This window comes from Zonotrichia albicollis, chromosome Z (assembly GCF_047830755.1).
Source record: "Zonotrichia albicollis isolate bZonAlb1 chromosome Z, bZonAlb1.hap1, whole genome shotgun sequence".
Lineage (NCBI taxonomy): Eukaryota > Metazoa > Chordata > Aves > Passeriformes > Passerellidae > Zonotrichia > Zonotrichia albicollis.
In genome coordinates this window covers 59,492,219-59,506,623 of record NC_133860.1, presented here as the reverse complement: position 1 = coordinate 59,506,623, position 14,405 = coordinate 59,492,219, and the positions used below count along the sequence as shown (strand labels likewise).

Here is a 14,405-nt window from a genome sequence, read left to right as displayed (position 1 = left end):
AACCTACCACCTGTTCACTCACTCAATCTTGGACAGATCTGCCCTCAGTCTGAGACCTGGCTGCTGAGACGCTTTTGGTCTCCTTTCAGACCCTACTCTGCTCCTGTATCTTCTACCCTGTAGCTTATTTGTTTGTGAGTTTAATTAAGGACTGCATGTTTAAGAACACCATCAGTTGTTACAGCTTTCTTTAACCCCTTTTTCTGTCTTAATTGCTTATTTATTTTTCCTGGCACAGATTTGATACAGCTTGCCTAGACTTAAAATACCCATGTGTATATTCAACCTCAACACATTCTCTGAAGTAAGTGTGTTAGGACTGAGGCAGTCTTTATAAACTATTACTTTGCAGAAAGCATTATGTGTCCTTTTGAAGATTAGACTTTATTATGCTTATAGTAGAGGTTTTTAAAAGCAAGTTTCCTCCATGTCCTTGGAATTTCCATTATGGAATTGATGTGGACATGTATTAATAATTGTTCATTATATGATCTCATTGCCACAGCATGCAGTATTTGGAAGATTATCTCTTTTAGGAAAACAAAATCAGTTGTAATTACCATGAGGACCAGAATCTTTAGCCCTACACCACTAGCACACATACAACCCAGATTAATATTACAGGCCTCTGAAAACCTCTCAAATTTGTGTCAGAGGTCATTTGGTTTTTAGTCCTGTGAAAAAAATTACTTATAATTGTAATCAGAAGGAATTTTTAGTGGTGCAATTCATGGTACCAGCTGTAAGTTCCCAACACTGTTATTACTAGTGCTTTCTTTTTCTCATCAAATCCCATTTGGTAATAAATACTTGAAAGAAGGTTCTAAATGTGATTGAGAATCTGCCATTTGACAAGGTACAAGTGTGAATTCCTTGTTTCACGTCCAATCTTCAAGTCTGTAAGACTCTCCAGGTTTTGCTGAGAATGGAGATTGAAAGCTACTTTATAAAAACTAACAATATAATTCTTAAAAGGTAATGACATACAACCTCGATAGAGTCAGAAATAATGGAAATTTTGTCTTGGTGCTAGCCTTTGCTCCAGTTCTTGTGCCACTCCCAGTTTTTGGAAATTTTGCAGACTGCAGGCTTCAAGGGGAAACCTGACAAAATCCCTGTGATTTTCCTACTCAGAGCCCAAGCCTAGATTTTGTAAAATGAGAGATTAAAAAAGCATCTTTGTTTCTTCCCTTGGAATATCATTTCATAGTTGTATCCCTCAGGACATGCTTAAAGTCTTGCCTACACTATAGGGTTTTGCTAGCATATCAATACCAGCAGTCAGTCCCAGTGGAGATAAGGTTCATCTTCTCATGGTATAAACTACAGCAATTTCCCAAATACAAAATGGCAAAGACTTTTTTATCATGCTACTCTATTTTCAGCAAGGTTTTTCTGGCATGGGTTCATTTGACCCTTTCATTTATGCTCCTGTAAGACTCATCAGAAGTGGTTCTCGCCCTTTCTTGCAGACTGTGGCTTCTCCTTCTCAGCCTCTCCTGCTCCCTGTTGCTGCTGTCCCCCAGAGCTGGGTATGACTACTTTCTTCTCCAGGCTTCATATCCAATGCTTTGATGGCATTATGGCCCTATTTGATGTCAATGGCATGATGAACACTGGTTATCCAGTGTTAAGCTGGACTGTTACATCACCATTCTGAAAATGTAGCGCAGGAAAACTCATTTCCCACTGTTTACCACACAACAGACTGTTTTCTGGCTATGCTTGTACCTTCCTTCAGATGCTACCATTTTGTACACTGAAATATCAAGGCTGCTTTGCATATAACTTCTTTAATCTGAAGTTATTATCATGTCTGCATGCTTTAAGATGCTCGATTTCCTCAATGATTTGTTCTTGACATTATTTCTTACCTCACCTAGCTAATCTGAATTATTAGAGATTGACTAGCATGTTATTGTAAAAATATAATATTGTGTAATGCTGGAATTTAAAGGTCAGCCTTTAAGCAAGTGCTAATATCTGACAAACTAAATATTTTCTTCAGTCTTGCTTCAATGACTACTGCTAACCAAGCTATGGCAATCTCATGACACTGGTATCACCAGTTCCACAGCAATAAAAAACCCAAACCAAACCCCAATCTAAAACCAAACACTCATGTGTTGGTCCATCTGAACAGTCACACCAGGCGTGCACGAACATGATGGTAATCAGTAACTCATCAGTGACTCAGCAGAAGGATCGCAGGTGAGATCTGTGCATTTACTGACCTATTTTCTGTCCTCCTTTTATATACCGCCAAGCAGTCACCTAAGCGAACCTATGCTTTTAAGGTGCAATAATTCCAGTAACATTCGCTTTCGATACGAGTTACTTCATTCCCATGGTACCGAAAGGCTGGATCCCAGGGGCGGTTTTCCCTGTGGTCTGCGGCGAGCGGATCCATCCTGCCCGCGACGAAAAGGCGGAGGAGGAGCAGTGGAATGCGACAAGTGGCACTAGGTGCGAGGAGCTGCGGCGGCTCTCGCTCGGCCCGGCTGCACTGCGGGACACCGCACCTGCTTTCGGCAGAGGCGCCTCGGTGCCTTGCCAAGCCGCGCAGCCCCAGGTGGCGCGGGAGGAGCCCTGGCCGGGCTAATGTCACCCAGTGCCGTTGCCGCTCCGGCCGCGCCGCGGGGCCGCTGCCGTTAACGGGGCCGCGCCGGGCGCGGGGGGAGGGCACGAGCAGCACCAAGGAGAGGGCGGCTCAGGCCCCTGCCCGAGCCCCGGGAGCGAGGGCCGGGCCCGCCCCCCGCACCGCTCGGCCGCCATACTGCGAGGCAACCCAAACTTGTTACACACGGGCACCAACTCCTCCTCCTCATCCTCCTGCCCCTCCCGCCGCCGCCGCCCTGCCCCCGCCGGCGAGGGGAGGAGGGGGCTGCGCCGGCCCAGCCCCAGCCGCGGGGAAGGCGCCGAGGCAGGCAGGCGCCGTGCGAGGGGAGCGCCGCAGCCCCCCGCAGGTAGGAGCGCCCGGCGGGGCGGGCTGTGCGCCAGCCGGGGAGGAGGAGACGGCGGCGGGGGGCGGGCGGAGAGAGCAGGAGGCGGCGGCGAGGGAGCGGTCGGCGCTGGGGCAGCGACCGTCCGTGCCCGCCGCGCCTTCTCCCGCCGAGGTGGGTGCGGGGCTGGGGGGCCCGGGCGTGTGTGGGGGGGGGGGGAGTGGCGCGGCTGCTCCTAAGGAACGCAGTCCGTCCTGCCGCCTGACAGGGCCCGGGCCGCCGCTGGGCTCGGGCGGGGGGCTCGGGCGCTGGCAGCCCCCGCCTGCGACGCGGCCGGACCGAGAAGGAGAGGAGGAGCCTCCGGCTGCAGCAAATGAGCGAGGGCTGCCAGGTTTATAAATCTGATTTTCCTCCCACCGCCCCCGAGCCCCGCTGACTCCGGCGGCAGCGACCGCCGGCTGCGGCCCCGCCAGGTGCGTGCCCGGGGTGGCGATCGGGCCCCCGCCGCCCGCGCTTGCCGCACCTGCCGCGGCGACGGGGTCCGGGGGCACGCCCGAGGGTGGTGAGGACGGATGCGAGGCGTTTTCGCCTGGCTGAGAAGTGGTCGGTTTCCAAGGGCCAGCAGCTCAGGTTGCCAGAAGTGTGTCCGGGCGTTTCGGGGAGGCCGCTGTCTGCTGGGAGCCGCCGTCCCTCGTTGGGCGAAGAGAGTACGCGGCGCTGGGTGCTTGCCGTGGGGTAACCGGCTGCATGTGTTCTGAAGAGCTGTTATGTGCTGCTTTATGTTTTAGCTGTCAGGAGAGTTTAAATCAGGTTTCCACTGAGGTGCTAAGTTTGCAAGGTACTGGTGAAGAAAGGGTTTTCTGTCCCCGTTTGCCCCTCAGCTAATTCTGAGGGGATGTCCTCACTGCTTCCCGGAGGTGTGGGTTGTTGCATGGTATTTTCCGCGTATACAAAACTACGCATCATGGGCGTTTAAGGGAGAGGGATTGAGTGGATGAATGCAGCCGTGGTAACTTCATTGTTGCAGCTCCTTTCTATTACGTGACTGCCTTTAGCAGGGAGGGGAACAGGAGCTTCATCCTGCCCTGGTGTAGGAGGGAACCTGATGGATCTGTAGGTTGAAGGGATTTTTCAAGTCTGCTTTTTAGTTTAATGCTGAAACGTTTTCCTGCCTTCATGGCGTTATTGTCATGTACCTCTTACGGGGAGTTACTTTGGCTGAAAAATGTGAAACATCGCCTTTAAGTTTATAGCACCCAGATATTTCTAGTAGCTCTGGAAATCAGTGTAGTAATAAAGCCTCTTTTTTAAAGAAAATTGAAATTCTCGCAGTAATTAGCACATGTCTGTTGAGTGCTTTGTGCCCATCAGGCTCAGAAATAGCTACTGATCTCATACTCCCTTTTGGATACCTGTATGGAGGTTTTGTTAGAGAACTGTTTAATGACTTCTTTTATTAGAAAGAGTGCGAGCTCAGGCAGTTACGCAAGTGCGCCTAAAGGAAGCTGTGCTGGCTGCATGGATGGCGAATGTGGAGGTCGAGCCGGAGTGTGAGTATCGTTTACAAACTGAGTTAGAAAGGGGCATTGTAAGAGAGAGCCCAGTGGCTCGTGTTGGGTGAAACACTGTACGTACCATGTTCCCTGCTGTGCAGGGAAGAGCGTTTGTACCGTGTGTTGCCTGGGACGAGCCGGCTATGGATGGATGGCCACTCATTCTTTCTGGTGATGAAGCAGAGATGAATTATAGGTGACTTTTTCCACTGGAAGCAAACGGGTGGCATGAGAATGTGTTACTGCGTTTATATGCTTAGAGGGGGAAAAAGAAAAGGGAGGCTTTGTAAATGGGGAGCTGGATTGACAGATGAAGTCTGTCTTTACTATCATCTCTTGGCTTGTAGAGGAAGTATTTCACCATCTCTTCCCCCTCCTCTGAAGCAATTACTTTATATAGCTTTTTCGATGGTCCAGGATTGCTGCAGAGTCTGCTGACATAAGCTGCTTGCATTCATACCTACCAAAATAGGTCTATAGCTGGTTTTTAAATTTCTCTTGTGTTTTTTTTTTTTTTTTTTTTTAAGAAACAAAAGCCATTGTAGCTAGTGGGGAGGGTGGTAGCTACTTCCACAACAAATTGTTTGATGTGAATAGTTCTGTTTCAAAACTCTAACACTGATTCATAGGTTTTTCTGGACACTCTTAAGTACAGGTGTGCCCACAGACTTAATTTAATATGATATGTTGCCATCTCTTTGCTGGTACTATGATTCAGTCTCCTTTTCTCTCCCCACCATCTCAGTCCCTGCATAAACAGCTATTACATTGAACACTTGATAACCTTTTCTTCCAAAATGCGTGGATTCATACCATTAAGAGGTCCTGCAAAAAGAAGAGATGTTCTAGATGCCTTGGCACATCCCATGCTGGCCTGTCTCCTGAGCAGCTGAGCCTCAGAGTTAGTTCCCTGCTCCGTGCAGCCTTTCGCTGGGGAGGAGCTGGGGAACTCGAGAGGATCTGTCATCTGCTGAAGGCCACTGGGGTGGAGTTGAAAGCTGCGCTGTGCTTGCTCTGCAGCGCACTCTTGTCCTCTCTCCCGCCTTTCTTAGGGGGTGTGTGCCAAGTGAATATTTTCGTTTTAAAATACATTTTCTTAGCTGTTTTCTTGCAGGGAAGCAAGTGGGAGGTCTCTTTCAGTAATGTCGAAATCAATTATTGTTCTGGGCTGTTAGCATTAGATGTAATACTTTCATATGTCACCTAGTTTGCAAAAGGTGTTGGATAAGTAGCTAGGTGGTTGTGCCATAATCTGATTGTTAAGGATGGCTTTTCTAAATGGGAGTCTGAATCAACAGAAATAAAATCTTGGAGCATTTCTATCATGGTTATGTTATCTTGGAACTCCACTGATTGATTGTTTTGTTTTAGTTTTGGTTTTCTCCAGGAAAAAGGGAATTTCAAGCTAGTTGTTGCAACAGGGATTTTGTAGATAACAAGAATATAAAGTATTTCTCCTGAATGTTCAGAGCTGAAGTTATTTAACCCAGGTTTTGCCTTGCAGAGGTAATGAAATAATTGTCAAAGTTGACTAACTTGTCTTGTAAGCCTCCAGTGCTTCCAAGTGTTGGATCTTGTTGAATTCATATTTTGTGATTTGAATGAGTTGAAAAGTAGCTTCTGAAGGTATATGACCATAAAAGCATTATTCATGAGTGGATGGTGATTGATAATGAGTCTTACTAAACTAAAAATCAAATACTTGTAGACATGACTGAGACAATTTTTCACAGTGTTTTAAATTCTGGGTAGCATGTGAGAATAAGGTTTGAGATTTAAAGATGACAACAAAAACAAGTAAAGCAGATAGGAAACTTTCATTGTGGTAATATTAAACAGTTTGGTGGGGGAGTGTTCTCTGTTGTGCCCTATATTCAGTTGCTGTATGCCATGCTAATTAACTGAAGAAAGGTATGCTCATTTGGGAACTTGCATAATATACAAGGAGCTGGAAGTGCTTTTGGCTTTTTGTTTGGTTGCTTTTTCTGTGAAGTTTTCTGCCTCCTTTTTTCTAACTAGTAATTTCTCTGATGATAAAGCAATGTTTTATAAGGCCTTCTTCATCTGGCTTTGCATGGTAGTTCTGTGCCTGAGTGTTTAGGTAGATAGGTAAAAGAAGTGTATTGAAAAGAATGAAGAAAGTCCCACTTAACTTTACTTATGTCTTGAGCTTGGGAAGCTGAAGTGCCTAAAGAGCTGCTTTTCAGTGGAGCATACAACTGGTTGAGTACCAGAAGGAACTTGGGAATGCCAAAAGGCACTGCCAAAGCTTCCATTTGCAGTTAGCTTGCCTGTGTATTGATATAGCTGTGCAGGCTAGATGTGGAAGCTGTTTTAATTGTTTTCCTTCTGATACGAAGGTTTTGTCCTTGTTCTTGGATGGACTGATGAAAGGAACCAAGAATTACTTTTTCTGTTCCCATAGCTCTTCAGCTACAAAGAGAAAAAGTAGAACCTCCTATTTCAGACTAATGTGTGCTGTCATCCTGGATTGGGAAGTTACAGATCTTGCTGTCCAGAATGGGATTAATGAGGTCTTACATTTAATTGTATTCTGGCCAAACAGCTTTTATGTTCTTTTATCTGCCTGTAAAGTTCCAGGAACGCGAAGGCCTGTTTAGCTTCTGGATGTGCTACTTTAGCCTGCTTTCATTCACCATGAGGGAGGATACTGCCTGCAGTGACAAGTATGTTGAGCTCCTCTTCTAGCCAAGGGTGTCCAAGAGCTGCTGTGTTTCCTCCTGCTCCCTGTAACACCAAGTTGTAGTGCAGTGAGCTTCTGGGTATGTCTGTCTTTCTGAAAATAAAATCAATAAATGTACCAGAACTTACTTTTACTAGGTGTAGTGCTTTCTCTTTTTTGATTATGGGATGGAGGAGGGAAAGAAGATTTGTATTGAATGAAGGGTCATGAGTGTTTTTTTCAGTACTGTAACTCTGAGACTTTTGACACATCGGTCTTTTAAAGCACTAAATAGCAGCCTTTACTTCAGGAGTATGTTGTTCTGTACTGAGAGAGCCAGTTCTTGTGGCCTGAGTGAGGGGACAAAACAGGTGCCAAATTAATAAAGAACTGTAAACAGATGAAAATAATAATAAAAATCTGTAGATGTAAGGAGATAAGGAACTTAATAACCTTTATAAAGACTACACATAGTTAATTGAAGATCATTAGAACCAAGTTTGTTGGTACAAGAAATAGTGGACACATTTTTATTTTTCTCTGCTCTTCCACCTATTTCTTTTTTTCTCTGTTCATGTACAGCAGTGAACTCATAATCCACTAGGCATTTTCTGCATTGATCCTCTTAAAAAATTAGTATTAGCCTATATATGAAGCAGGCTAAAGAGGATTGAACACTGCTGCAAAATTAGTACCTGTTGGCCTCATTGGAAGGACAGGCAGGTTCCCTGTTTCTTGTATGGTTTTGTGTTCCATTGCAGGGTTGTGCAGGCTGAGCAGATATGTAATTGATAAAGCACTGGTATGGAAGTGACTTGGGAATATATAGAGTTAGCAGACTGGGAAATTGTGATGTCGTTTGTGCATCTGATTGCTTAGCTGGGAGACAGAAACGAATATGCAAAGCAGGGGAGGGTTTATGGAGATGGCTAGTTCTACTGGGAAAGCAGGGAGGCGAGGAGAAACTTTCACAGACTTGGTTAGCTCTTTGCTGGTGTACAACAGAGAAGAGAGACCAAAGGTTGCCTGGAACCTAAAGCAGGTCTGACAGAACTGCAGCAAGGCGAGACAATGGGGAGGCTGGAGTTCCTGTGCCTGAGTAAAACCTCCAGGTCCATACAGATTTGCATACATTGCACATGGCAGAGCCAAGGAGTAGGGGGAAGAATGCATGAAACGTGATTATAGTTCTTGCTTTGTTGAAGAGTGGTTTTCACAGCCAGCCTTTAACAGTATTTCTGAGGTTTTTTCCTTCTCTCAATATAAAGAAGGCATTCTTCTTGCCCCAAATCGTTGATTTATAAGTATATGCTCAGTTGTGCTTTTTTTTAATAAACAAATGATACTGTATGAACTTTGCCATTGAATATACAAAGAGATGAATAGAAATGTGAAGGCTTTTTGTTTTTATAGAGTGTCTTTGTTCTCATTTCCACTGAAAGAGATAATGAGTTACAATTGTGTGTTAGTGGAAAAATAATGCAGGATGTGGGGAAGAGACCTAGAGATGTGGAAGCTCTTGGATTTATATGTGAATTCTCTCTCTGTGTAGATTTTAGATATTCTGGGGAGAATGGAGCAATATAGACTTTTTAAAAAACAAAATGCACATTGAATTGACGTCTTAAATCAGGTCATTGAAGTTGTGCTTGACATTGGTTAGGTTTGTTGTAATTAAACTCATAATTATGGAACACTTCAGAAGGAGCTGTTGTTGGTTTTGCTGAGCATGATACGGACTCGTCAAAGTTTATGTGAGGACGCATTTAATTCCATAATTTAGCTCCATAAAATGCATTCATTAGTTTACCTTTCTGGTTTGCAGATCATTTCTCGTGACAGTAGGAAAGACTAAACTGGCAATACTGTGTGGTGTTTGGGACTGTCATATGGGCATGGACAATACTGGTTTGTTTGCTAGAATTACAGTAACTTGTAAGAATGCATGTCAATGCAGTATTTTACATATACTCTTCTCTGTGCTTTCACCTCATCTAGTAATGCTTGAATTTATTCAGAAGATATTTATTAAGTCACATTTAAGAAATAAAATCCCAGTTGTTGCAAGCAGAACACTTAACTGTTCAGTAAAATCAGGTGAGACTCTTTTTGTTTGTCTGAGGATGTAAGGAAGACAGTGTGTGGAACGGGGGGGGGGGATCATTGGACCGGCTGATACAATGACAGGCTTTGGGACAATCAATATTCTCTCGACCTAATCTTATAAAATATTTATTGCCCTTCTTTCTGAGCCCCATCTTGGATGTTCTCAGTAGACTGTAATTCATGCCAGACATTGCACTGTGGGCCATGAGGTATTGCTGTGTCTAAATCTGTACTTGTTTGAGTATTGTAAGAACTCTCTGCAAAGCATTTAAGAATTAAGAAGAGTGGTCTGCGCGCAGAAGTTAATAATCAGGCCCTCGTCTTGCTAGCAGGTTTGTGTGGGTGGAACGTAGCTGAGGCTGGGCATATGCCTGCTGAGATTGCCCTCTAGTACAGGGACCTGCACAAATACAACTCTCTTGACCTCTCAAAATAGCAAGGACAAAAATCCAAACCAAACAAAACCCCCCATGACAACAACAACAAAACGATCCAAACCGGCCAAAAACACGCACACAACCCCCCTAAAACAAAAACCCCAGTAGCAAGCTTTAGTTGTCTGCAGACTAGGAGTCTGCTGAACCAGTGCTATGCTTAAAGCTTTTTTTTCTCCCATATAGCTGTTATTTCTCCACTAAAAGTGCCCTAAAATGGCCAGAGGCAAGAAATTCAGGCATTCCTTTTTCCACTCAGCAACTGAATATAATTACTAAGGATTTGCTGTAGGTGAATATGTATGCGCACACAGATCCCCATCTGTGTATGGCTAGATGTACTCCGCCCAAAGTGTCTATTTGTCAGAAGATTATTGATTGATCAGACCTGTAGGTGTAAAGAAAATAAGTGCCTTTGATGGAATTAGTGTCTCCGTCAAGAAAGCAAAGCTACAAAAAACTCTGCAAAGCCATTAAAAAGTGTCTGTATTTTGCACAGTGGTAGTCAATGTTTTCTTTCCTGTTAAAATCTAGTCTTACTTAGATGAGAGAGTGACTGCCTTTTTCTTCATTAAATTGTTGGGATTGTTGAAAATCTAAATGTTTAGATGTTTGGCCTTATGGAAATAAATTTACTGCTTAGTTATATCTTACTTAGGTTTTAGTCAGCATCAGTGATACTGATAAACTGCCTTGAAAGGTCATCTTGATTATCTTCTAGGTAAGTGAGACATAGAATGTAGTTTCATTTCTTTGGTACTGCAATCAGTTGTGAAGGATTGTGTGATGAATATGTGAGACCTTTCCATAGGCTTAAAAGCTTTTATTTCTACCATTGTCTCTCTCTGAAGAATTAAAAAATAAAAGAACCAACCCATAGGTATACATTCACAGTATATTAGCTGTTTAATGTACTTGACTAGCTATTTTTAATTAGAGTCAATACTACTGAAATAGTTTCTTTCTTAAGATATGTAGATAAATTTATTCTAAATATATGTTAAATCCTACCTTTTATGTGTCTAAGGGATTTTTTACTCCAGTGTCAGAGGATATGTGGCACAAATCTACTTCATACAAACATGTGACTGTATAAATGTGTATATTGGCTCATGTGTGTATTAAGATGTTGATAACGCATTTTTAGATGGTTGAATTTGCCTCTTTGGAATTAATTTAAAATTATATTTTAAAAAGACATCTGTTTTGCAGTTGCCTTGAAATGGGCTGCCTATGTGCATAAATTGTGCATTGAATGGTACATGCTGATATGCAGGAATTCCACTGAGATTTTTTAAGAACTTCTTTTTTCCTCTTTAGCACTGACAACCATCAGAGGATTATTCAGATGCTGTCTTGTGTTCTCTAATTTAATTGTTGGCTTTTATGAGAGTTCAGTTCCTGTTGCTGCATGTCTGCCTCTGTTTTTTGCCATAGCTCTGCTTTCCATCTTCTGGAATAGGATGGAGAGTTATTGTATGTCAATTGTTTTGGAAAAAGGAATTTCTCAGCAGATTATGAAATTATGCTCTAGATCAGGTGGAGCGTCTGATGGCCTGTGCAACATCTGGTTTCTGATTAGTGTTTGCTGAGAAGGCAAAGAAGATTAATTCATCTTCTTTGAAGATGAATTAGCTGTAGTGTGAGGAAGGGTTGATGCTGAAGTGGATTTGGGAGCGTGTCCGGGGGGAATGGGTGAGGGCAGCAGAAAGTCACTTGAGCAGGAGTAGTTACTGTTTGTCTGTGGACGGTAAATGGAGTCAGCTGTGCTAATTTCTATTCGGTAAATGGCCTCTGAGAGTCAAAGGTGCTAATGTGGCCCTGTCATTACACTGCGTCTGGCAGGGAAGGAAGCTTTGAGGTTTCCACAGAGGTATGTTGGCCTGCATATTTCCATGGCAACAGCCATCCTGTACACGGTTAAAACCTTTGATTAAAGATACAGAAGGGAGGGTGAGATGTTTTTAAAGTTACAAATGTATAGCTTTAACTTGATCTTTCATTTTAACAATATCCCTTATTTACAGTCCTTGAAGTGTGGAGATATTTATATGGAACAGAGCTGTCCTTTTCCCATTTGACAGACTTTGAGATGGTATTTGGGGGCATAAGCGATGTTCTGGAGATGAATATCTGACTTTGATTGTAGCTGCATCAACATCACTCCACCAGCTTAGTTGCTGTTTGTTCACATTAGTGTATTTTGTACCAAAATTCTACTCAAAGTTTATTATGCAAGGAGTTTGTTACTAATAAAAGTGTTTGTGAGAATTTGTGCAAGAATTTTAAATAAGTTAGAGACAAAACTTCTAAATTGTTTTAGATGGTGTGTTCTATTTTTTTTATCTTTTACTTAAGCAGGAAAGGTGAGTTTAGCTCACATCCTCACCACATGGCTTAGAAAGTAACAAGACTTCTAGTTAAAAAATCTTTTCAAAATTTATTAACTAATAAAACACTACTAATAAAGCTATTTACACTTTAACTTAATATTTAAATATTTTATCATAAAGACTCATGCTACAGAGTAAGCTTTCTTAACTAATCATAACACACAAACCTACAATACTATACCCTAAAACTAAACTTTCCTCTACTTAGTTTAATGTGTTTCTACTTTAAACTATAAATCCACATTCTCACTTCCAACACCTAAATTTAGAAGACTTTTCCAAAGTCTCAGATCAAATCCTATGTTTAGTTCTAAGCTTTGTTTTACAAGCCCAAAGTTCTGAGAATTCCCTGCATTTCAGATTCCAACATTTGAGGAAACAAACTGCTAATTCTCTGTTGAATAAGACTTATTTTCAAAGTGGAGGAACATGAGATAGCCTAAACTGTAGTTTCTTGAGCAGTGTAGTAGCTGATGTGCAAAAACCTTACACTGGAGGGGAGAGCAAACTGTTCCTGCAGAAACTTAGGCTTTCTCTTGGCTTGCAAGCTATATGGAAGGCATATTTGTGCTTGCTGCACCTTCACATCTCTGCCTCCTTTCCCCATCTCTGTGTTCTTGACAGTATTTTTCTTCATGCAGTGATGGCCATGTACCAGGATTGAAAAAGCAGTATTCTCTGCCCAGGTTAGCTGTTCTTACTTGTAATTCTCAGTGCACCATGTTGCACTTCCTGGGAATTTTTATTACCAAAAAGAACTAGAACTTTGCCACCCACCACTTTTCTTGGATCATCCTTGTGAAGAAATAGTGAATTACTTTTGCGTTTCACGTTTATGCTAGAAGAAGTTGAGCTGTAATACCAGAACTAATGCAATGGGACCTTTGCAGAAGGATGAAATAAAACTGTTTCTTCTGTGCCTTTGCTTTGGACAGCTAGGCTGTCTTTTTGCTTTGGACTGATCAGTGGTGACTCTAGGTGAGGCCGTTGCTACCTTGGTGAGGGAAAATGACAGATATTTTGTCCTGACTGCATGCAGAATCACTCCAGCATTTTGCCATCATTTCTTTCAGAAGGGAGAGGTGTACAGATGCTACTAAGCTTAGTGGTTGGTGATTGATAGTTTAAATGGACAGAGTTGCCTAGGGTTGCCAAAACAGGAAATTTTAGTGCTGCAGATGTATTGTTCCATCTGAATTGCTAAGGCTGTGCAGACTGTGGTTAGTACGAGCCTCAAGTACTGCTTCTGCCTTGACCATGAAGCAAAGCATCCTTCATGCTGCACTTATACAGGTCCCTGATGTTCCTTGAGAGAGTTTTTGGTACTGAACAATCCAGTTGGTTACTGTGGAAAGTTCATAGTGACTGTGCAAACAGGACTGGAAAGTTCATGGTACTGGAGGATATCCCAGAAGGATAGAAGGATAGTCTCCATTATAGAAGAGGTAGGGGAAAGAATACTTGGAGGAGAAATTATGAAGTATTGCAAACTCCCTTTTTTCATTTAGGCTGCAAAGGATAATGATTCTGTTACTAATGTGTGTAATTTTTTATTAATTCCCATGTGTTTGGAATGGTTTACAGTGACTTCTGATATGAATAGGTATTTCTGCTCACTTTGAAATAAGAGATATGTGTTGTCTGCTAGGGATCTAAGTAAAAGCAGAAAACAGGTCTTTGTGACATGCGGACCACATATCAAATGGACATGGCAGCATAGTTACAGCATTTCCATCCATTTTCTCAAATTAGAAAGGTCAGTATGGGTGTTTGATTTTTTTTAAAGTAGGCAGAGGATGAGGCATTGTTTTGACAATTTTTGGTTTTAAGCAGAGTTAAACAGATGCATTTTAAAGCCAAAGTAGCTTTTGGGTCAAGTTGCCTTAGTGCCTGAATGCAGGACGTCATGCTGTGAATATAGTATGAATGCAGGACGTCAAGTGAATATAGTAACATCCAGGAAGATCATGTCTTCTGAGAGAAGAGTGCTGTCAGTAAAACACCAGTCACAACCCCCCCTCTCGGGTTTTGTTCTGGTGAATACCACCGGAGAAGAAAGTTGTGCTGTTTTTTTCAGCTTCTGCAATGTGGCAGAAGGACATTCCCATAGCAGTTTTAGTGCTAGGAATGGATTGGAATAATGCTTGAGAGTAGAAAGCATTATTTGTTAGCTTGCTTCTCTCTCAGTTACAGCTAAGATTCTAACCACTGTTTTAGGGTCCTGAAAACTTGTTTGCAAACTTTGTGAGGATTTATGTCCTGTGTAGAGGATAATAGAGAATAATAGAGAATAA

At 42.6% G+C, this 14,405-nt stretch overlaps 1 protein-coding gene across 16 annotated transcripts in view; it reads left to right on the top strand.

Annotated features, from left to right (window-relative positions):
• The first annotated feature begins 2,752 nt into the window (after positions 1-2,752).
• The window catches only part of SEMA4D (semaphorin 4D), a 103,859-nt gene continuing 92,206 nt past the window's right edge, over positions 2,753-14,405 (top strand). For 9 of the 16 annotated variants that reach the window (XM_074533186.1, XM_074533184.1, XM_074533180.1 and 6 more), the window contains exon 1: positions 2,973-3,116. The gene's annotated coding sequence lies outside the window, so the exon portion shown is untranslated. The other 7 variants (XM_074533176.1, XM_074533174.1, XM_074533178.1 and 4 more) reach the window with 6 other exon arrangements.